The 22,547-nt window shown below is 42.2% G+C and overlaps 1 protein-coding gene and 1 pseudogene across 3 annotated transcripts in view; both read right to left on the bottom strand.

The window, feature by feature from the left end:
* Nucleotides 1-22,547, bottom strand: part of Plce1 (phospholipase C epsilon 1) — a 280,344-nt gene that overhangs the window by 254,689 nt on the left and 3,108 nt on the right. The window lies entirely within an intron of this gene.
* LOC124984890 (40S ribosomal protein S2-like) lies at nt 1,652-2,565 on the bottom strand (annotated as a pseudogene).

The raw sequence follows: 22,547 nt of genomic DNA, 5'->3' as shown, positions 1-22,547 counted from the left end.
GAAATGCAAAGGTACTTGTGAAAACTGGTAATAGAATTTAACAGTGCTATTTGTATCATTAAGGAGTTTTATAGAGTCCCTCTGAGTGTCTGTGTATGACAGACAACCAACCATGGAATGGTCATTTACTTACACATTATCTTCCTCAAGGCCCACTCTGAAAAGAGATTAAAGAAAATATTTTGCCTTCACAATCCTCGCCTCCCTTCCTCCTTGTCATGTGCACATGGTGGCCCGGGCATAAGTGTGCATACACCCACACACACACTGCATGACTCTAGTCAACCTTCACTTTTTCTTCTTCCAAATATCTGCTGTTCCGCTCCCTCCTGACCTCCTTTCTCTGAACTATTATGATGGAAATTCCATAACTCACAGGAAATAAAGCTTTTTAAACATTCCCCAAAGGCACTGGTGTACTCATCTGGGTCCTTTTCCAAGACCACAAAGGTTTAACCCTTCATGACTCCAACTCCCTTTATTAGAAAAGTTTCAGCATCTGGAATGCTAGACTTCAGGCCTAGAGAAACAGACACGCCCTCATCTTTAGATTCTGTGTACACTAGATGTCAAGAGTTGGCTGATACGCAGCTGAGAAAGATACCACAAATATTTTCAACTAATACACCGACAAGGCTGCTAATATAATAAAATGGAGGGTCATAAAAGTTTGTCCATACCTAATTAATTCTCAATTGTAAAACTCACAGGGAAAGGAAATCCTTCCTGTAAACATGGTCTCTAATCAGTTTGCAAATCACCCATCTCTCCCAGAAATATGGGTCACAGACAGTAGTAGCATGTAACTTTAAACCAAGGGTGGAGGTGGGGAAGATGCCCTCACCTTCCATCGTAGTATGATAAGATCAAGAAATTCTGGAGTTACATGTGCATATGCACACACACAGGCACGTTGTTGATGGGCCTTTGATGAGATGAAAAGGGAGAGAGGCAGGTGGCAGATTCTGGATGGTATTCAACCCTCCATGACTTGGTCCTAGTCTGTCTTTTACAGTTTTGTCTCTGACCAATCCCCAAGGAAGAATCACCCAGTTGTGCTGGATTTTCTAACATTTATAAAACCAGCCTAGCACTGAATACCTCTGTACATCCCCCTTTCCACAGTTTCTTCATAATGGTACTGACTCCATCACCCAGCTTCAATGGCACCTCCTTCTGCAGCCCTCCCTGACCCCTGTCTGTCACCATCAGCTCTCTCCTTTGTTTCCTGGCCCTCTTCCTGCATCGTACCACTACAGCATGTCATGGTACCCCATACCACAACTATTGATTACGTAGGGCTTCTGTCTGGGTTGAGAGCTGCTGAACAGGCACCTCTGGGACACTCTGCACCCTACGTTCATTCCTGGTACACCACCAAGATTCTATTGACTCCCTCCTCTTCTGTGGTTACCTGAGCCCACTCCTTGTGCATTAGATCACTTAAGTCTTCCAAACCCTAATCACCCCTGTTTCAATCCATCCCATTTGACTTTTAGAAAAATCTTCCCTAAACACTATTTTCCTCACATTGTTCCTTTACTTAGCAAGTAACAGCACATCACATTAACTACTGTGGTAAATTCAAATCATTGCTTTGATCATCAGGAATAACAATTCTTTTTTTTTTTTTTTAACAGGTTTCATTCACTTTATTATTATTTTTTTTTTTTATAAAAACCCTTATGTTGTAGCCACAGCTGGAGCCTGGGTCCTCTGTACAGAGACTCTGGTATGGGTTTTCACGAGATGGTCAGTGAATTCCTGATAGGGAGACTTGGTGAACACAGTTTCTTTCCAGAGATCCGGAGTCAAATAGCTGTATGTCTTGGAGATGGCATCAAAGGTGGCCTTAGCGAAATTGCCCAAGGTGGCAGTGCAGCCCCTGGCAGAAGTATAGCAGTCATCAATACCAGCCATCATCCGCAGCTTCTTGGGCACAGGGGCTGAGACAATGCCAGTACCTCTGGGGGCAGGGATGAGCCGCACCAGCACAGAACCACAACGTCCAGTCACCTTGCAAGGAACACTGTGAGGCTTGCCAATCTTGTTCCCCCAGTAGCCTCGCCGCACAGGAACAATGGAGAGTTTGGCCAGGATGATAGCCCCTCGGATAGCAGTGGCTACCTCCTTGGAGCACTTTACTCCCAGTCCAACATGACCATTGTAGTCCCCAATAGCTACAAATGCCTTAAACCTGGTCCGCTGGCCAGCACGAGTCTGCTTCTGTACAGGCATGATCTTCAAAACCTCATCCTTGAGTGACGCCCCCAGGAAAAAGTCGATGATCTCAGACTCCTTGATAGGCAAGGAAAAGAGGTAGATCTCCTCCAAGGACTTGATCTTCATGTCCTTGACCAGGCGGCCCAACTTGGTGACCGGGATCCACTCCTTGTCTTCGGCCTTGCCTCCGCGAGCGCCGCGGCCTCGGCCCCAACCCCGACCCCGGCCTCGGCCGCGGCCTCACAGACCGCTGCCGAAGCCTCCGCGGAAGCCACCGTGGCCACCCATTCCGGGGCCCCCGGGCCCTCCGGGCCCTCCGGCTGCACCGGCGTCATCCGCCATTTGGTGTTTTCCCAGAGAAGAAGCAGGAATAACAATTCTTTAAAAAAAAAAAATCCTGCAGGATTCTGATGGGATTGGTTTGAATCAACATATCAATTTAGGGAGAAATAACATCCTAACTATATTGAGGCTTCTAATCCATTCATAGCTAGCCAGTGCTAGTGTACTCTGTGCTCACTCACTCTTTCCTTCTCTTTCTCCTTTGACAAATTAACATGGTGAACTACACTGATTAATTTTTAAATATTGAAATAACCTTGCAAATTCAGGGAAAATGTAAAGGACATAAAGTATTCAAGATAATTTTTAAAGGGAGAACAAACTGGAAGACATAACCTAATTTCAAGGCTACGACAAGCTACAATAATCTTGATAGTGTGATATTGGCATAGAGATGGAAAATACTTTAGTGGGATAGAACAGGTGTAGCTCAGCTTAGAAATAGAGCCATGCACCAACAGCCAACTGGATTTTCAAAAAGGTAAATTCCTTAAGGCAAAGATAATTCTATAGGGAAAGGAAATCAATAAATGGTAGTGAATCCAAACAGAATAATAATGAACATCAAACCCTATATCACATGATACACAAAAATTAATTCACAAAGGATTACTGACCCAAACTTAAAGTTTTAAACTTACAAAAACTTCTAGGAAAAAAAAAAAAAACATGAAAAATTTCTATGATCTTGAAATACCAAAAAAAGCAAAACCATAAAAGAAAAAATAAAAAGGAAAGAAAGGCAAAATGGACTTAATCAAAATTTTAACATCTGCTCTTCAAATGGCAAATCATGGAATAGTACAAAGTATTTGTAATACGAATATCTAACAAAGGGTTTGCACCCAGAATATATAAAGAAGTCCTAAAACTCAATAAAAAAGAAGACAACTCTATTTTTAATGACAGATGAAGGCTTGAATAAGCACTTTATAAAAGAAGAAATACAAATGGCCTAGAGGCATATGAAAAGATGTTCAACTGTCATTAGTTATCAAGGTGATACCTACTAAGATCACAATGAGACAACACTTCACACCCACCAGAATGACTCACTACTGGCCATACCAAAGTCTGTGAGGGAGTACAGCAACTAGGATATAAGGAGGTGCTGCCACGTTGGGAAACAGTATGGCAATTTCTTAAACAGTTAAACCTATACTTACCATATGATCCAAAAACTCCACTCACAGAAGAAAAATCAAAGCACACATCCACCAATAAATCTATACACAAATGTTTATAGCAACTTTATTCATAATAGCCCCTAACTGGAAATAATCCAGAAGTCTATCAACAGATGAAAAAAAAAAAATGTGTGATATATTCATAAAATAGAATACTATTCAGCAATAAAAGTGATGATCTCCTGATTATATAACAAACATGGATGAATCTCTAAAATCTTACGTTGACTGAAAGAAGTCAGATGCTGAATGATTCCATTTATATGAAATGCTAGAACAGTGGGCTGCAATTAGCCACTAGCCGTATGTGGCTATTTAAATTTAAGTTCATGAAAATTAAGAAGAATTTTAAAATTCAGTTCCTCGGTTGCTCTAGTCACATTTCAAGTATTCAAGAATCACGTGTGGCTAGTGATGACTGTATGGGACATCCCAGATAGATAGAACATTTCCACCATGCCATAAAGCTATAGGACTGTACTGCCCAAGCTATGGAGCTAGCTTGGCTCTGGGAAATACTCTGCCCTTGCTAGACACAGCTCATTAGAGGCAGCAGAACCACCTAGGACAGACCCTGGAGCATTCTCATTCCAAGTCAAGGCAGCACATTGTAGAAGCATAGCAGGGGGAAGGACCCCAAGTGGCTTCTTGGAAGGCATTGCATTATGTGCCCATGTATCCAAAATGTAACACGCTCCCACAAGCAGCCAAGTGTCACCATTTAGCTAGGGCAACTACAGTTAACGCTATAAGAAAATTTTAATTCATTAATAGGCAACATTGGCATTTCCTTATCAATGAAATATCATTGACTAGTTCTCTCAAACTGGTACTCTACAAGTCATCCCTCCATTAATTTAAGTGTCTTTCCAAAGAATTAAAAATGCATGCGATGAAAACTCACCCTGGATGAGATAAACACACTAGAACCACTCTACTCCCCTAACGCATTCTCACTTTACAGTCACTCAGTAAAACAATCCTGATTTAATCAGAAGATACAATTCAGCTTCTGTGAACACTTTTCTTCATGGCTGTTTTACCTGCACCCCCTCTATCAGTCCCCCACTGCTGATAGCTAGTCTACATTTCATCATTGCACCAAGTAAAACATTTTCCAGATTAAATAACGCTCTGGTCTCATGGAGGTTCCTCCGCAAAGCCGGAGCAGATGGAAAGCATTCTAATCTGCATACTTAATGTATCAGATGGCCATTTCTAGCCATTTTCACTTTTATACCCATATCATATTTAACACCAGCACCAGTGAAGGCCTTTAGAGGCCCTCCAGTCAACAAGCTTCAAAAATTATTCCTGCTCCTCATGGATGCCCACCAATGACCTCAAATTCTGGGTGGAGGCCCAAGCCAGCAGCTGACTCAAACAGTTGATGTCATTCTAACGGCTTGTTTTGGGTCTAGTTAAAAATGCAAATAGAACACCTCGTTAAAAACTCAAAGTTCATTTTAGCTGTGCCTCTGATTTACCACTGAGAAGTCATCGTCCAAAAGGGAGAAGCAATATTATTCATACTTCTTACCTAACTGGGAGGGGGGAAGGAAAGCAAACAAGGTTTGGGGTTTTATTTTGTTTTGGTTTTTCTATTTTTTTAATCTGTAGGCCAATACCTTGGCACTTTTGCTAGTTTTCAAAATGGTGTAACCCCAAGTAAAACATACACAGCTGTTTGTGGAGTCCACAGTCTGAAGTCAGCCAGTTTCTCTGCACAACCCCACCCTCAGGCCCTTCCCGAGGCTCTGAGAGTGGTGGAGAGGGGGTGCCAGGGGGTCAGAGGGATATGCAGATATGGGGAAGAGGCCATGAAGTGGCAAATCCCAGGCCCTGGATGGTGGGGGTTCTTTAGTAAATCAACCATGTCATGTGACATAGGGAGGTCTACACTCTAAGAAGTCTGGAAAGTGTGGTGGCTCTTCTTCATCCTCCTCCTACTCCTCCTCCTCCTTCCTTTCTTTTTTTCTTTCTTTCTTTTTTTTTTTTTTTTGGTACCATATTCCAAATACCAGTTGTAATTTATGGGTGCCAGGGACTTTTTAAAAAGGGCAAACTTTGGCAAAGCTGTTGTACCATAGTCTATTCTAACTTTTTAACAAAAAAATGCAAAGAAATTATAAAAGTAATACATATTCACTGTTGAAAATTCAAAAAAAAAAAAAGGTTGATAGGTAAAAGGAAATATCCATCGGTAATCCTAATTTTGTTATAGCTTCCTTCCAGTGTTTTCCCCAGAATTAAATTGTGTATTATTTTAACTGCTTCTTTAGGCAATGTAATTATATTACATTGTCTAAAAATAATAATATATAATAATATGCTCTAAAAAATAACTTTTGGACATGATTAAATCTATATAAACATCAACAGTCTCAGGCTGGGGTTGTGGCTCAGCGGTAGAGCACTTGCCCAGCATGTGAGGCCCTGGGTTCGATCCTCAGTACCACATATAAATAAATTAATTAAATAAAGGTCCACTGGCAAATAAAAAAATTTTTTATTTAAATCAACAATCTCATAAAGTTCTAAATGTTATTTTTAAAAGGAGATCACAGAAACAACATGGTTCTACCTCCCTAATGTTATGCAAAATCCTACCTGTTTTATGTGCTTGTAAACATTGCCACATCTTTAGAGGTACAACTTCCAGATTGTGCAACCTCTCTTCCAAAGGCTGCTGAGCCCAAAGGCATGATTCATTCATTCATTCATCTGTACAACAAATTTTTTTTTTAAAGTTTTGTTTTTTGTTTTTGTAAGATGGAGGTCTTGCTATGTGGCCCATGATGGTCTCAAACTCAGATTCCTGGGAGATCATCCTACCTCAGCCTCCTGAGTAGCTGGGACTCCAGGTGCGTGCCACCATACCCAGATCACAAATATTCTTTAAACACCTACTATGTACCAAACCTGGTGCTAGGCAATGAGTATAAATCTTCCATAAAACTACCCTAATGGGTCTAGTTGATATTTATCAAAAGCATATTTGTTAGGTTTTGGTGGTATTTCATATTTAGTTAGGCTGAGTTGAGCCAAGTTTGAGGCGGATCTGATCACTACTCACTCCCATCGCCAATCTGACACCCACTTCACTCCAAGTGGCCCAGACCCCATTCCCTCTGCCTGGTGCCTTGACCACTTCCCTGTCCTTTAATCACTCCTCAGCTCCCTCTACCTTCTTCCCTGCTTAGCCATGTTCGATCAGGAAGCTTTTTTGACCAGTGTCCATGAGCTTCCCTCTCAAACTACCGTAGCTCCAAACATCTAGAACACTTTTAGATAACCCTGACTTCCTTTGTTCCCATGTTGGGTGTTGGTAAATGTCCAGGAAGTCGCCAGAGCCTCGTTTTCTTTATTATTTCCTACAGCTAAGTAGTACATGCACTACTACTAATCACTCAACTGTTCCTCTCAGGAACTTCCTCTATTTTTCAAGAAAAGCATTCTGCCCTCTCAAAGGCTACAGACGTATTTTTTTTTTCCTAGTCTAATAACCTAGGTTGCTTTCCTGTGATGGGATAACCACGGAAGATAAAGTGCTTTGGAAATAGTCCAGTTTGATTCACTCTGCCCATTATTAACTCCTCCAGAAAACCTAACTTATGTGCAGAGCAGCCTAAGGCATACTCCGCCAAGACCTGTGTCTTACTTCTTAAGAGGCATCACACTGAGTATCTCATGGGTGTGATCTTCAATCTTCACAGCAACATACCAGTATCACAATATCCAGGTTGGAGATAAGAAAGCTGAGGAGTAGAGAGATTATGCAAAGTAGGTCCTAATTAACCACCGCTGAGGCTGAAGTGGAAATTCAAATCCTGGCAGCTGACTCCCCACAGCAGGTCTTTTTTGTGAGTTACTTCATCTTTCCCCTGAGCTAATACCTCATCACCTGGCTAATCACCTTCTCAATGTTCTTCCCATGAGGCTGAAACCAGTCATCCTCACATTTACATCAGTAGCAGAATCCTGTGGGGGACTTGGTAAGACTACCCTTGCTTGGGTGGAACCCCAGAGATTCTGATTCAGGATGGGGAAAGGAGAAGTACATTTTTAACAGGCATCTATTCCGCCCACCCCATCCCCATCACCACCAGGTGATTCTGGTTCCAGAGGACTCCAGACTACACTGAGAGGTACTGCCCTGAGCACAGGGGGGCTCCACCCATCAGGGAAGAGGCACTGGTAAAATGGCATTTGTTCCCTCATTACCCATGACTCCTTTAGGGCTTTGAAAAAAAATGCTATTGCTTAATGGGTACAGAGTTTCCACAAGGGGTGATGAAGGAGTTAGGGAGATGGATAGTGGTGACCACAAGGTGCCGCTGACTGTACACTTTTAAATGGTTAAAATATTACATTTTATGTTATGAATATTTCCCCAGGATTCTTAAAACGTGAACTAATTTTTTAGTTGCCTTGAGCAAGGTGTCACTGACCGTCCCTCAGCTGACCTAGAAAGAGGTAAAATTGAATCCTAAAGTATCCCCTGAGAAATGATCGACTGTAAGACAAAAGGTGAAGCCAAGTTGGTCATTGGGTGGATCCTCTTCCATTTTGGGCTGTCTATACGTATGCGGGTTGATGGGATGGAGACCGTGCTTGGTAAGAGTTCCCAGGGCACTGCAGAGAGTCTCTCCCCACCTGCTCCACCCCAGTTAAATAAATCAGTGTCTTGTCTCCCACTTAGCTCACAGGTGTCCGCGAACACAGTAATGAGGTAAGTGAACACGCAGGGGAAACAGCCTTCTTCAGGGTTCCAGTAGCGGCTTCATCCTGGGACCTTCAATTAATCCCAGGCATCACCTGGGCAGCTCTGTCTCACCTTTGTGATTTGAGTTCAAATGCCATCTCCTCAGAAAGGCTTTGCCCACTTGGATGCAGCCCCTCTTCCCGCCCACCCATGACTTCCTGTTACAGTTCCCTGCCAGTTGGTCTTCCTAGCACATGTCACCACTAGAAATTATACTTATCATGTGTTTGTACTCTGGTTACTTGTTTGTCTTACAGACCAGAACCAGAATTTCCTGAGAGCTGGGAATGTGCGGGTTCTGTTCTCTATTTTGAAGGTATCTGAGACCTAATAAGAACTCAATAAATCTTTGTAGAATAAACAAATGAATCAGCCTCCTTTCTTTTACTTGTATAACTGGTCCTTTCTACTTTACAAGGTGATTTGTAGGAGAGATCACATGAGATCAGGTTTGTGACGGTGCTTTGTAAAAGGAAACAGGCCAAATAATGTGGTGGGGTCATTGTATTTGGGAGGGAAGGGCAGTTCACAACCCTCTCACATCTCAGGGCCCTTTGCTGTGACCTTGGCACAGTTGTATACCCACCTCCTCACTTCCCTACTCCTTTAGATTGATGTTGTCTAAAATCTAGACTGGTGGTGTTCCACCCTGCTGGCCATCCGAACAGCACACAACCGAATTACTACAGGGTGAGGCCTCTTGGAGAGTTTTCTCATGCAAGGGCTCAGGTGACAAGATGGTGCTTACAAGGCTAGGGAATCTGCCAGGAGGTCAAACCTAGGGGAAGAACCACAAAGGGGCCCCCTGCTCTGGATTAGCCAGGCTCAAAAGCACAAGTTGAGTACCTGGTATTTTCCAGGTCTAAGGCTCAGTCCTAGGAAGACAGGTGACAGAGGCTGTCACAGTGGAGTGGGAGAGACAGACACTAAACTGGAAACTCCAACTTCATGAGGTGAATCTGGAAAGGTGAATCAAGGAAAGGCTCTCTAGAGTGACTGATGCCACAACTAAATTTAAAGTATGAGGGAAACAGGACGGGGAAGAGTGAGCAGCACCAGATGGAAAGACCACGTATAGTGTTCAGGGAACCCCAAGTAGTGAAAGGCACTGGACATTTACTCCTGGAGTCCTGGGGGCTGGGAGGCGGGGGCAGGGTAGGGCAAGGGACTAGGAGATGTGCCCTGAGAAGCAGGCAGCAGCCTCTCTCCTGCAGGCTGTCTTAGACACGCAGGTAGAGGCTCTGGGACCACCAGCCTCATCCCCAGCCCAGAGGGTGAATCCAGCTTGGCTAGAATAGAAACGGGGAACTAAGAAGAGAAGTCTGACTTCGCTGGGCTGCAAGCAGGGAGGACTTGAGTAGGGAAGGACTAGATGCGGGGAGCTGGAGAGGGACAGAATGGCGGGAAAACAGTGCCAGCCAGACTTGTCCACATGTGAGAACATTGGTTATGTCGATGACTCCAAATTGCTGGGGAAGCTGAGCCCAGCCAGCCTCATGCTGGCTGGTGCAACTTCCTCCACAGCCTGGCAGAGCTCTTGCCAGGTGAAGGGAAAACCAGCTGGCCTCCCTGCAGGTTGGTCTCAAGTGGAACCTTCTCTGAACCCCCAAGAGAAGGCAGCAGAAATGAAAAGGAGGAAAATTAGGGCCCTGGTGGTTTACATAAAATATTTATGTCCCCCGTTTACTTGGAAAATGTGATATGATTCAAACAGGAAAGGCAGGAAAACAGAGAGATAAAGACAGAAACTGAGCAGGTCATCAAGTTGGGATGAAGCAAGTACAGAAGAAAGTCCCCTTCATTTTCTTTCCCAGTTGTCCTTACACTGGAACTGCCTCAATTCCATGCACTCAAGGGAAAAGGAAATAATGTACCAGCTACTCACAAGGCGTTATGTTCTCAGGAGCTTTCAAATGAGAAATTCAAGCTTTGGGTATTAGTATGGATAAATGTAGAAAGAAAATGTTCTCAAACCCAACCCACTCCTCTCCTAATCAACCCCTTCAGCTTTGGCATGGACATGGGGAGGGGGTGGAAGTCCCCACCTAAGCAAACTCACAATTTTCCTTCCTCCCATAACTTCTGCTCCTCCAGCTTCCTGTCAAGGTTGAACACAGCAATTCTCTGTCATAAGAGGTCAATGGCATAATAATAGTTGATCCCTAGAGGTGATAGTCTAGGGTACTAATGGGCAATAATTAGAGTTCACCTTAATAATCTATCCATGTTTCCTCCCTGAAAGGCCCAGGCAAATGCCTCAGTCTCTCTCATCCACTTCTGCATCCCCAAACGAATAAGGTCCCCCTCCCCTTCGTCACATCGGTAACGTTAAGAAGTAGAATTTTCTGTTTTCTTTCTTCCTGTGTGTTTCCCTTTGACTCCAAGAGGTTATAAACTCCTAGCTTGCTATTTGCCAGAAGATTCCAGTCCCTGTTCAGTCATCTACTAGAAACGAATATCTGTAGGACAGAAGACACAAAAGTGGGAAACAAGGTATATTCTGCCCATAGATGAATGAGTAAATAAAACATGGCACATTCAAGAAAATTCCAAGAAAACAGGTCTTATTGTTTTCATAACTTAGATCTAGATAAAGGTACCTAGGAAGGTTACCAGAGCATAGTGTTAAATGTTTTTTTAAAATAAAAATAAATTGGATAAGATATAGGACTTATCTAAATCAAAACAAAACTACACACAAAAACAAAAGCATGTGCATGTGTGTGTAACAATATAGATGCATAGGGAAAAAAGTCTGTAACAATACCCACCAGAATAACAGTGATTACTCTTGAAAAAGAAAGTAGAATTATATGGGGATTAACCTAAATCATTTTATGTTTTTCATCCTACAGAGCTTTCCTTTAATGAGTTAAATGGCACCAGGAAGGCGGTAAAACTAGTTCCCACTTGGGCAAGGGTTTGTTTATCCTGCTTATCTCAAGTGAGGGCCAACAATGCTAGTGATTCTGAATAGCAGTGGCCACTCCTTGGCTGTCCCATCCCCTCCCACCCACAGCTTCAACTATCACCTCCTAAGGATGACTCCCAATGCCTCTTTCCAGACAGTCTCCCCCTCACACTACAGTCCCAACTCTCCAGCTTCCTTCTGGGTAGAGCCAACACACCGTGCACACAGCCAGACTCCTGTCCTCTGTCCTCCCTCCATTTCAGCTCTTCTGCTTCCTCCTTCCTATTCACTGGTACCTCTTTTTGCCCAGGAACCCAGAAAGGAAAATTCTAAGTCATCTCTAGCCCTCTTTAGCCACATCCCCAACCCCCAAATACTCAGTTAGTTGTCACCTTCTGGTTATTTTCCCAAAAGATTCTTCCTCCGGTTATCAGTGACCCCCTATCCCCCGCCCCTGCTTCATGTCCTTTCCACACATCAGCTGGGTTAGAGGAGTCACTTCAAGAGGTCTCTTTGCCCTTGATTCCTTTGATCCACCAACTAGATGGCCCGTTGGGTGAAGGACCAAAATTCCAGCCCGTGGAGGTTACTTTGAGTCTCTCTTCTGTCACGTATTATATTAGCTGTCTCCCCAGGTTTGAGTCCTCTGCAAATTTGGGAAATATGGCTTTGTGCCTTGTGCATGTATCTGATAAAAATGTTAAAGTGGGCTGAGCCATGAACAAGGCTCTGACTACAGATCTCTTCCTAAGGCAACCAGAGTTTATCATTAGCATAAAGAAAGTAACTTAAACTTAAGTGCTAAATGCTTTTCATTTATATCTTTCAACAGTCCCTGGTAGGAGGTGCTATTCTGAGACTGAGGTTAAGAATAGACAGGTAACTTGTGAGAAGCCTCACTGCTATTAAGTGGTCAAGTTCTTATTTGAACCCATCTGTAGATTCCAGAGATTTTTTGTGTTTTATCCACCACATAGATGGAATCTGACCTTCTAAAAGATAAAGCACACAATTCTTAATCTGCATGGAGGATCTTCCATATTCTAGTCCCAAACTTTGTAACAATAGACAATACTACATGTTAAACACAGTAATAAATTTCATGTGCTCTATTTCATGTCATCTTCATATCCCTACAAGGTACTATAATTATGTCCATTTTACTGATTCAGAAACTGATATATAAAGAGATTAAAACTTGTTTAATCTGTAAATCAGAAATCATCTGAAAATAATTTTTTAGTAATTTAATCAAGGCTGCCCATCCAGTAAACAACATAGCTAGATCAAACTCAGGGAGATATTTAGGGGGTAAAACGAACAGGAATTTCCACTAAGGCGATAAGTCAACATGTATTATTGAGAACCTTTGTCAAAGGTTCAATATTGTGGGAGAACTGGAGATAAAAGAAGTGAAAACCAACAAAGGTCCCTGCCCCTGGCTTCACTGAGAGCACACTCTACTGAGAAAGGTAAACATTAAGTCAGCAGGGGGAGGTGAGGACAGGAAGAAGAAGACACTATGCTCCAGGGGTCTTGGTGAGAAACCAAGGGGGTGACATTTCTGGCCTTGGCAAGTGGGTCAATAAAGGCTGGATTATCTACAATGGAGAACACAGAAGCAAGTTTGGGGAAAGTTTGAGATACAAACTTTGGGGAGATACCAGGGAAGGAGAAGCATATGCAACACTGGAGCAGTTTGAAAACATGGGTGTCAAGGTGGTGCAACTCAACTTATTAAGCTGAGCAACAACACCATGTATGTGGGTTGAACAAGAAAAGAGCAGGTTTCAAAGGAGACCCTGCCCACTGGCCATCAGGCCATACCCTGCCTCATTCGAATCTGCTCTCTGCATCAGGAAACTCCAGCTCCTTCTCCTGGGCTCAAGCCATTTAACAGCTGGTCAGGGACAGATTTCTTGGTGAGAACACTGAAATTTTCATGTATTTGGGCCAAAAGTTCTTTGATGGCAAATTGTAGGATTAGAAATGCCTTATTACAGAACCAACCCAAGTACTCAAGTTCAAAAAAGAGTAACAAAAGTAATAAATCCAGAGTAGAGCATTTATGTGAACTAGTTACTCCAGATGAACCTGAACTCTTCCTCAATTCAACTTCACCCCTGGGCATTCTCCCACGTTTCCCCTGAGCACATTGCACATTCTAGCCTTATTCCTTGGAATGTTCTGCCTCGTCATAGCAGCCCTTACCTCCAGAATTCTTCAAAATGAAAAGAAATATCTTCAGAAAGGAAAAAATGAGGGTGGAACTATTTTACTAAGAAAAACACCAAGTAGCAGCAATAGAAGCCTCTTTCCCATGAGTCAAGTTACAGAGTTTCAATCAAACCCCTGTAGCAAAATGTTGTCAAAATTTACAACTTATAAATGACCCATCTCTATTTATGCTTTATATTACCCTTCCACAAACAAATACCTGAAGTATTGAGAAATGGAGAATGAGCAACATTTTGCTTCTCTAATTACAGATAATGTCAGGTCCTCACTCGCATTATCATCTGTCTAGGTAAAATTCAGGTCGCAGGAGCTGTGGGGCTCTTGCTTACCTGAGTCCCCACCAGTCAGTATGGTACCTGTAACAATGGATGGCTATTGAGTGAACAAGAAAAAATAGACTAAAAAAAATGTAGCAAAAAAAAAATGAGGCAGGGAATGAAGGAGACATGTACGTGGCAAGAATGTGAGGAAGGCTAGGTGAAAAGGCAACCAACCACCTGGCCTCCTGCAGGCTTAGGCTCCACAAAGACACTTGCAGAGTAATTAAATCTCTGGGTTATTTCTGGGAACTATAAGCACTGTCAATGCAAACCATATATTTACCATTTAATTGTTTTCTTAAGTTTTGTAACTGCTTTCTCTTTTCTATGTGCCTTAAGAACACTTTTTTTTTTTTTTTTAACTTTCCATCTAAACTAAAACTTGACATTGAATTTGACTACCAGCTTCTAAGGCAAGGCTGCAGCCCCAGCTGCCTTTCAGGTTTGCTACTCTGCTCTATAACGTGTTTTCACTCCAGAACACGAGGTCCACACTCCTGGTCTCAAGGATGGTTGCCTAACCAGCTAACAGCAGATTTGCAGTTCTGCCTGTCTTGTGACGAACACAAAGAAATGAGTGTCCCTTTAAAGAGAAAGAAAGAAAAAGGGGAGGCGGGAAGAGGTATCCTATTTTCATCTCACAGGAAGGCAAATTTAGAGGCCAAATTTGATTAAGGTTCATTAAGTCCCAAGTTCTCAGTTCTATGAATGTTAATGATAATGGTACATTAAAATAGATTAATTTTGTTGCTCGATTTTTTTATAGGTGTTTATAGGTATTCCAGATCTGGGACAAGGGGACAAAAATGGGTTTTAACACCAGAACTTCTTCCAAGAAGACAAGCCTCAGTTAAGTAATCCATGGTGTATACTTCATTTTCTTGATTGCCTCCCACAGCAACAGTGGCCCAGCTCCTGACCACATCTGAAGCTGCTCCTGTCACTCTTAGGGAAGCACTAGGGTCTCCTGGAATTCAATCTATGCACACTCAGGAGCAGCAAGCTAATTTTAATTTGGGCCTGTCATGATTATGGCTAAAATAGAGCTATTTTTATTTAAATCCAGAGTCAAATCTAAATGGGTTCTAGAGTAATGCCTCTCTCCTAGAGACATAACTCCTTAATAAAAAGAACTGGATTGCAAAAATGATTTAATGGTAGAAAATATGTTAACATGGTACACAGCAGTAGGTCAAATGGGGAAAAAAAATCATACAATAATCTCAAAGATGACCTTTTTGGCATTTGATAAAAATTCAACTCCTGTTCACATTTTTAAAGTCATGAATATAAAACCAGTTCCCCAAAGAGATTTAAACTATTTTAAACTAAAAAAAAAAAAAAAAAAAAAAAAAAACTCACATCATACTCACTAGTAAATATAAAAAGCATTTCCATTAAAATATGGAATAAAATAAAGGTCTACTATCCTTAGTTATTAATGTTCTGAAAAACATCTGATTTTTAAAAGAAATCATTAATGTTTGTGGATAATATGATTCTTTACCTGTAAGACCCAGGAGAATCTACTATAAAATTAAGTTGATTTAGTAAATATAAAATGTATAAAAAAATAAGAAAGATAGGATTAACATGAAGAATTTAGCAAAACATGACTGAAATATAAAAAAGCATTTGAGTAAAACAACAAACATATTGGGATGGAAAGACTAAATACTGTAAATATATGAATTCAGGAAGAATTAAAATGTTTATTATAACGCCAATCAGAATTTCGATGGATTTTGGAGATTTTGACAAAATGTCTTGAAATTTAATTTGCAAGAATAAATAAGGAGAAAAAAGGAAAATCTTTGTTCTGCGAGGTAGCTACATATGTAACAAGGCTAACATAAATAATACTGTGTGGCACTCACTGAAGACTTAAGGGACAAACACCTTAGACCTTAACTGATATTAGAATACACAATATGTACTTAGGAATCAACTAGGATTATTCAATAAATAATATAGGAGAATTCTTAGTTAAGCACTTAGAAGGCATAAACAGGAAAATTTTGCCCAAAAATATGATAAAAAGATGTTATGTATTTATCTTAAATTCATTGAGAAATCCTGAAATTCTAAATGAGAGAAAGAAAAAGGAAAGACAAATGGGCGTAGAACATCATTAAGTAATGAACCAAGAAAAAGCAAATTATTGTCTTTCATTACTATGACTGGAAGAAATGCACAAAACATTAAATCACAACTTTTGCTTATCAAACTGGCAAAAGTGAAAAATGAGAAAGATAGCACAAAACTGATATCTCTAACCAAAACACCACTTGCAAAGGTCACTCCAGTGTATCATTTGAACTGCAAATTAGAAAATTTGGGGAGGGCATTTTTGACAATATCTAACAGGAGCCTCTAAAAAAAGTACACTGTAAACTAGTAATTTCACTTCTAGAACTGTGTGATAAAGAAAGAAATAGAAGCCAGGTTGGTGGCACATACATGTAGCTGGGAGACTGACACAGGGCATCACTGGAGACCAGGATTTTGAGGCCTGCTTGGGCAACATAGTGAGACCTCATCTCAAAAAAAGAAAAAAAAAAAAAAAAATTAAAGATCTGTACAATGGAGAGTTATTCTGATAGGCAAGAAAGCAGGGATGAGTTAAACATCCAATAAGGAAATAACAAGGAACTAGACAAGCCCTGTATAGAACTACTTGAAGAATAAGACCCAGTCATTGAAATTAAAGTTTGGAAACATTTAATGGCTTGGGGCACCTCTTCATGATGGAATGTGAAGTAAGGAAACTCGTATCTAAAATTGTGTATGATGTATCGATGCTACTATCTCAATTTTGTTTGAACAAACAAAAGCCTTAGGGCTACCCCTCTGCAGCTAGGAGGCTTTGGGCAAACCCTTGCATCTCTCAGGAAACCAGTTTCTTCAACCCTCAGGGCAAGAAGGTTAAGCTTGGACCTCTCTCTTTCCCAGCCCTCAGTTCTAATTATTGGATGGAACAGAATCTAATCAAAAATTAGTACACCATAAACGATGTCTGCAGTCTGCATTTAAAATCAAAAGACAAAGTGCAGAATTTTATTTGTTAAAATTGGGTTTGGATTTTTCAACTATTGTCTCCTAAATTGGTGACATATTTTATTTAGACCTGACTGCTTAGATAGTGTAATTCTTTAGAAATGCCCAGCATGGTTAGAAATAAGCACACTCTCTCTTCTCCTCTGTGGCTAATTTGATCTGGGTTTGCCTGCCTGCAATGGGAACACCCTTCACCTGTCGTCAACCGTCCCATGACTTGGCATTGGAGAAGCAAGGGCCATTCTCAGCACAGGGCAGTCAAAAACCTAGATCCGAGAGATGTCACCAGAGAACACAAGGCTGTCTGACTGGCATGTTGCAGTGACAGTCCCAGAAAGTCACATTTGGAGTTCTTTTTGCAAATGTATGTAACTTTCATATAAGGCTCAAAAAGTTCTTGTCGTCCTTTCCTAGATCCAAATAGTACTTGAACACATTTCTATCACAACTACCTCTAACTTTACCAGTTCCTACCACTGTGAATTTTAAAACCATGCCCAAGCCACAATTGAGAGAAAAACCTCAAGCACAGTAAACCAGGCGGGGTTAGGGAGGAACGAGCAGAGAAGTGAATGGGCTCAGACCCCAGCAGTTAACAAAGCAGCTCAAGCTAGGTCATGTCATCCAAATCCATCCTGCCTTGGGGGGAGGAGGGGGATACAGTTTCATGCCAAAAGCGTTTAACTTCTGTGAATTTTATCCACCTCTGAGATTGACAAAACAGGCGGGTTGAGAGTTCTTCAATTCTTCCAGGCAAACATTTCACAGGTGAAAATATGTTCATCAATGAAATCTGAGTTCCTGTTATGAATAACAACAGGCAAATTGAAACTTTCTTTAGAAATGACAGTCACTTGAAACAACTCCAGTGATATCCAAATTAAACTGTGTTATATGATATTTTAATCCCAGACGTGTATAGCATGTACTTGGTCACATGTGTTTTTCCCAAATGATTTTTTTTCCATTCCCTGGATTTTCCATAGTCAGTAATATTATATAGTTTAAACCTAAAATGAAGTCATCAAAACAGTCTCTCCTTGCTGCTTCTTTAATTCTGAGTACAGCAGCCCTCCTGTTTTATTATTATAACATAGCTGTTCCCACCAGGCAATAAAAATACACAAATGCTAGCTGAGTTCTGCTAGAGATCTGGACTTGAGTGCACCCACAATCATCCCCTCTAAAGGAGACCTTTCACTACTATGGTAAGTAGAGCACATTTCACGGAAGTTGCCACACAGTCACCGGACCACAGCAGCAATCCCACCACCAAGTAGAGAGAAATAACAGATTTTGATCACACATTACTGATAATGACTCTTGCCAGTACTATCTGGCTAAAAGCCCTGTCAAGCCTTCCCATTCATGTTTATGTTTTGATTCCCACCATCCCCCCATCTCCTCCATCCTCTTGCTCAGTAACAGCAAGTGGCCCAGTGCTCACGGCCTCAGGGAAGGGATGTCAGGTGGGGAAAGAGACCTGTGAGTCTTTTGGGCTTTTATTTTCAAAAGTCAATCCTAAGGGCAAGGGGAAAGGCTCCAGGGATTTTAAGTCTGTAGTATATACCCAACTGGGGACAGAGATAGAGGGGGAGACTGGAACTTCACTGTGCCCCTCCCATTCCAGGCCCTATTAGCTGGGAGGAAATGGGGGAATGTCTGTGGGCCTTAAATCAGAAGGGACCCTGTTTCCTTAGGTAGGCAATGAACCCTCAGAGGCTTCAGGGAGACACAACTATGTACCCATGAGAAGCAGCTCGGTGTCACTGCACCTAAAGTCATCTGTAGTCAGGGACAATGAGCATTTGAGTGGCAGACAGCAGGGATAGCTGCAACTGAAACCCCACGGAGAGATGAGGCTAAGCATTTGGGATACTCAGTAACAACAAAAATAACTGCAGTGGCTAATAATTGTTGAATTCTTGTTTTATGTCAGGTACTGTTCTAAGCCCTTTCCATGAATTATCTCATTCAATTCTCACAACCTATTTGACAGGTACTGCTATTACCCCTTGATTATATAGTTGAGGGCTTTTCCACCAAGTATCACACAAATCATAAGGAGTGCAGCCAGGATGTAAACAAATCCAAGCAACCTGGCTCCAGATCCCAAATTTCTCAAATGAAATTTGGGAAAATCTAGTTATAGTTCTTGCACATCCAAGTCTGTGGGCTAAAGGTCACACATAGAGTGTGTTAACTTGGGGCACAATTCTTCTCAAACCCCTCTTTGTGTCTAACAAGAAACCTGCTTTTCTGCAAAACCTAAGGTACAGCCCCCAGTATATGAAAGCAGCAGGGCTGCTCTGCAGAAACAGAAGGCTGAGAGCTTCATTGAGCATCTCCCTTACCCTGCAGAGGCCCCAAGCCCTCCTGGAACGCAGTTTGGAACCCCTGGTCCAAACCAATATCACTCAGAATTATGTGCTTGAGAGGCAGAAGCAGCCCCACTAGAATAACGACCCCGCCAGTGCAATCAAAGGAAAAAAGCAAAAATGCTCCCCCATCCTGCTCACCACCCGAGGGCCTAGCCAAAGATCCCATCCCAGCCTGACACTACCCAGCTCCAGTTTGAGCACCGGAGGGGCCAGAAGGAGGTGGAATTCGGGGCTGGAGGGAGAGTCAGGAATGAGGCAAATCCAATAAACAGGCAGAGGTGGGAAGCAGAGCCAGCAGGGCGCCAGGGCCAGCGGTCTGTGGTGAGCAGGGAGGCTGGTCCTCTGCTGCAGGCGGCAGAGGTGGGAGCTGCGGGCCACAGGCACTGCACCGGCCAGCTGCCGGGCCAAGCTGGCCAGATGCACTGCGTGAGAAAGGAATGGCAAGATCTGACCAGCACCTCAGTTCTTGGGGGGTGGGGTGGGGGGACAAAACCAACAGCATTGCCCTTCTTACCAATTCAAACATTGCCTTTTCCTTACATAAAGGAACACACCACTCAGTGGTGGATACCGTCAGGCACATCTGAAACGCAGGCATCTGGGAGCAGTGTGGGACACAATTTAGAATGCTAGACGGCTCCCCCACATCCCAGCTCTACCACAGCCCAGCTGTGGAATCTCGGGCAATTTACTTAACCGCCCAGGCCTCAGGTTCCTCCACGGCTATGTGCAGAAAACAACAGCACCTACCTCAGAAGGTAACTGTGGGAATTAAACAAAATACATAATAGAAGACTGTGGTACCCAGGACGAAGTTCCCAGCAAATGCTGGTTTATTGTTCTCTTACAGGGATAGCTTTACATGCCCTCCTGAGGGCATTCTTTTTTCTCTTCATGCCACATTAGTTTCCTGTGGCTGCTGTAACAATCAACACAAACTTCATGGTTCCAATCTGTTATCTTACAGTCCTCATGGTCAGAAATCTAAAATGGGTTAGTAGGACTGGTTCCTTCTGGAGGCTCTAGGTATGAATCTATTTTTTTGCCTTTTCATCTATCTATCTATCTATCTATCTATCTATCTATCTATCTATCATCTATCTGTTTTGCACTGCTGGAGATTGCACCCAGGGCTTCCTGCATGCTAGGTGTAACTTCACCACTAGACTACCTCCCCAAAGGGCTCCTGTGTTCCTTGATGTCTTCTCTTGTGACTCTCATACCTCCTACTATTGATTCTGATACTCCCCATCACCCTCTTATCAGGAATCTGTGATTAGACTGGACCCATTCAGAAAATCCAGCATAATTCCCTATCTTAAAATCTGTAACATAATCACATCAGCAAAGCCTCTTTGGTCATGTAAAGTAACATACTCAAACAAAGAGACTAAAGTACTCACAGGTTCCAGAGATTCAGTTCACCTTGGGAGACCATTATTTGTCCTACACACACACACACACACACACAAACACACACACACACACACACGCTTTCCCAAAGCTTAAAACTACAGACTCTCAGGAGACGCATGGCGAAGAAACAATATTAGTAACTCATTTAGAGAGCTCAGTATGTGCCTGGCACTGTGTAAGGTGCTTTAGGTGAATTATTATCTCAGGCCTCCTAGCAATCCTATACATTACTGTTACTATCTTAAGAAAGGTCAATTGCTTGTTCAAGGTTGTACACCCAGCAGGTAGCAAATCTTAAGAAAACAGGTAAACTTGATTCCAGAGCCTTTACATTTGACCGATAGAGTGTCTGGGCCCTATACCTTAAGCAATGATAACTGGGGAAGAGGGAGCAACAAGGCCTTTAAGACTGTGTCACAAAGCTAAACCTATTCCCTGGCTACAAGAGAAGAGCCTGCAGAACCCATGCTAAAAGATACACACAAATGACAAAGCATCTAGGACATGTTCTCATACTCAAAGGAGAAACTCTGGGGTCATCCAAGAATTTCCAAATGCAGGTTTGGAGCAAAAAGCCAAGAAGGGACCTTCCAGACCTGTGACTGTGTGGGGCGGGAAAGTGAAAAAGTCCATTACTGTCCCTAGAACAGTCCTGCAGTTTCAGCCAACCTCCTGAAAGAAAAGAGGAATGTAAGACCATCTGCAGAGACTTCCAACTGAGTCAGATTGATCCGCACCTCCAAAACCACAGAAGGCTCAGAACCCAGGTGGGCCACCAGAATGGCTCTACCTGCAGCTCTCCTTGGTTTACACCAAAACCAAACTATCCCCTCCCTTCATAAAAATGGCTGTGTATATGCAAGCCCCCCTGTGCCAAGGTTTCAACAAGGGCCCAGTGGTTTCACCAGCACCCACACTGAATGACCTTTTCCTACCAGTTCTTACACAGTTAATGGCTCAAAACCAAGTGCAGTTGGCACAGGATGGGAAGGGACAAGTTAAACAATTGCTGAGTACAACTCTTATGGTGGCTTAACTACCCACAGCTTTCAAAACCTCAACTGCTAAACAGTGTAGCCATAGCCTTATCTGAAACTTTCCAATGAGCTGAGTTAAAGCTATTAGGTTTCACGCAGTCATTCGTTTTAGATTATGAGTCTGCTTGGACTGAGTCCTGGCTCTGGCACTTTCTTGCCATGACTTAATGCAAGTTACTTAACCTCTCAGTGCCTCAGTTTTCCCATCTTCAAAATGGACATAGTAATGGAAGCCCACACCCCCGCCCATCTGAAGCTGAGAAGTCAACTATGATTCATAAATTTGGGGGATTTTATAAAAGGTAACAAGATGCATATGCTACCTGTTACATAATATCCCCAGTGAAATCTGTAGTAAATCAAATATGCCCATTATTTCTGGAATAAAAATACATGAATATTTCTTACCAGGTGAGAAAAGTAGAGACTATCATAACCTCATCTCAGTTCAGACCATATTTTGCTGCCAAATTTATTTTAAAAAACCCTGTTCACAGAAGATGTTTTAGATTTTGGAAGTACAGGTAAAGGATGAGATCTCTAGTACTTACTGCCTAATGTTATAAGAATTAAATAGTTACTCAATGTAAAGTGGTTAGAACAGTGACCCACATGTAGGAAGCATTATATAAGGGCCATCAATAACAATTTCTATCATTTTCATCTGGAG

This window comes from Sciurus carolinensis, chromosome 5 (assembly GCF_902686445.1).
Source record: "Sciurus carolinensis chromosome 5, mSciCar1.2, whole genome shotgun sequence".
NCBI classification, from domain to species: domain Eukaryota; kingdom Metazoa; phylum Chordata; class Mammalia; order Rodentia; family Sciuridae; genus Sciurus; species Sciurus carolinensis.
This window is presented reverse-complemented; position numbering and strand designations above follow the sequence as displayed.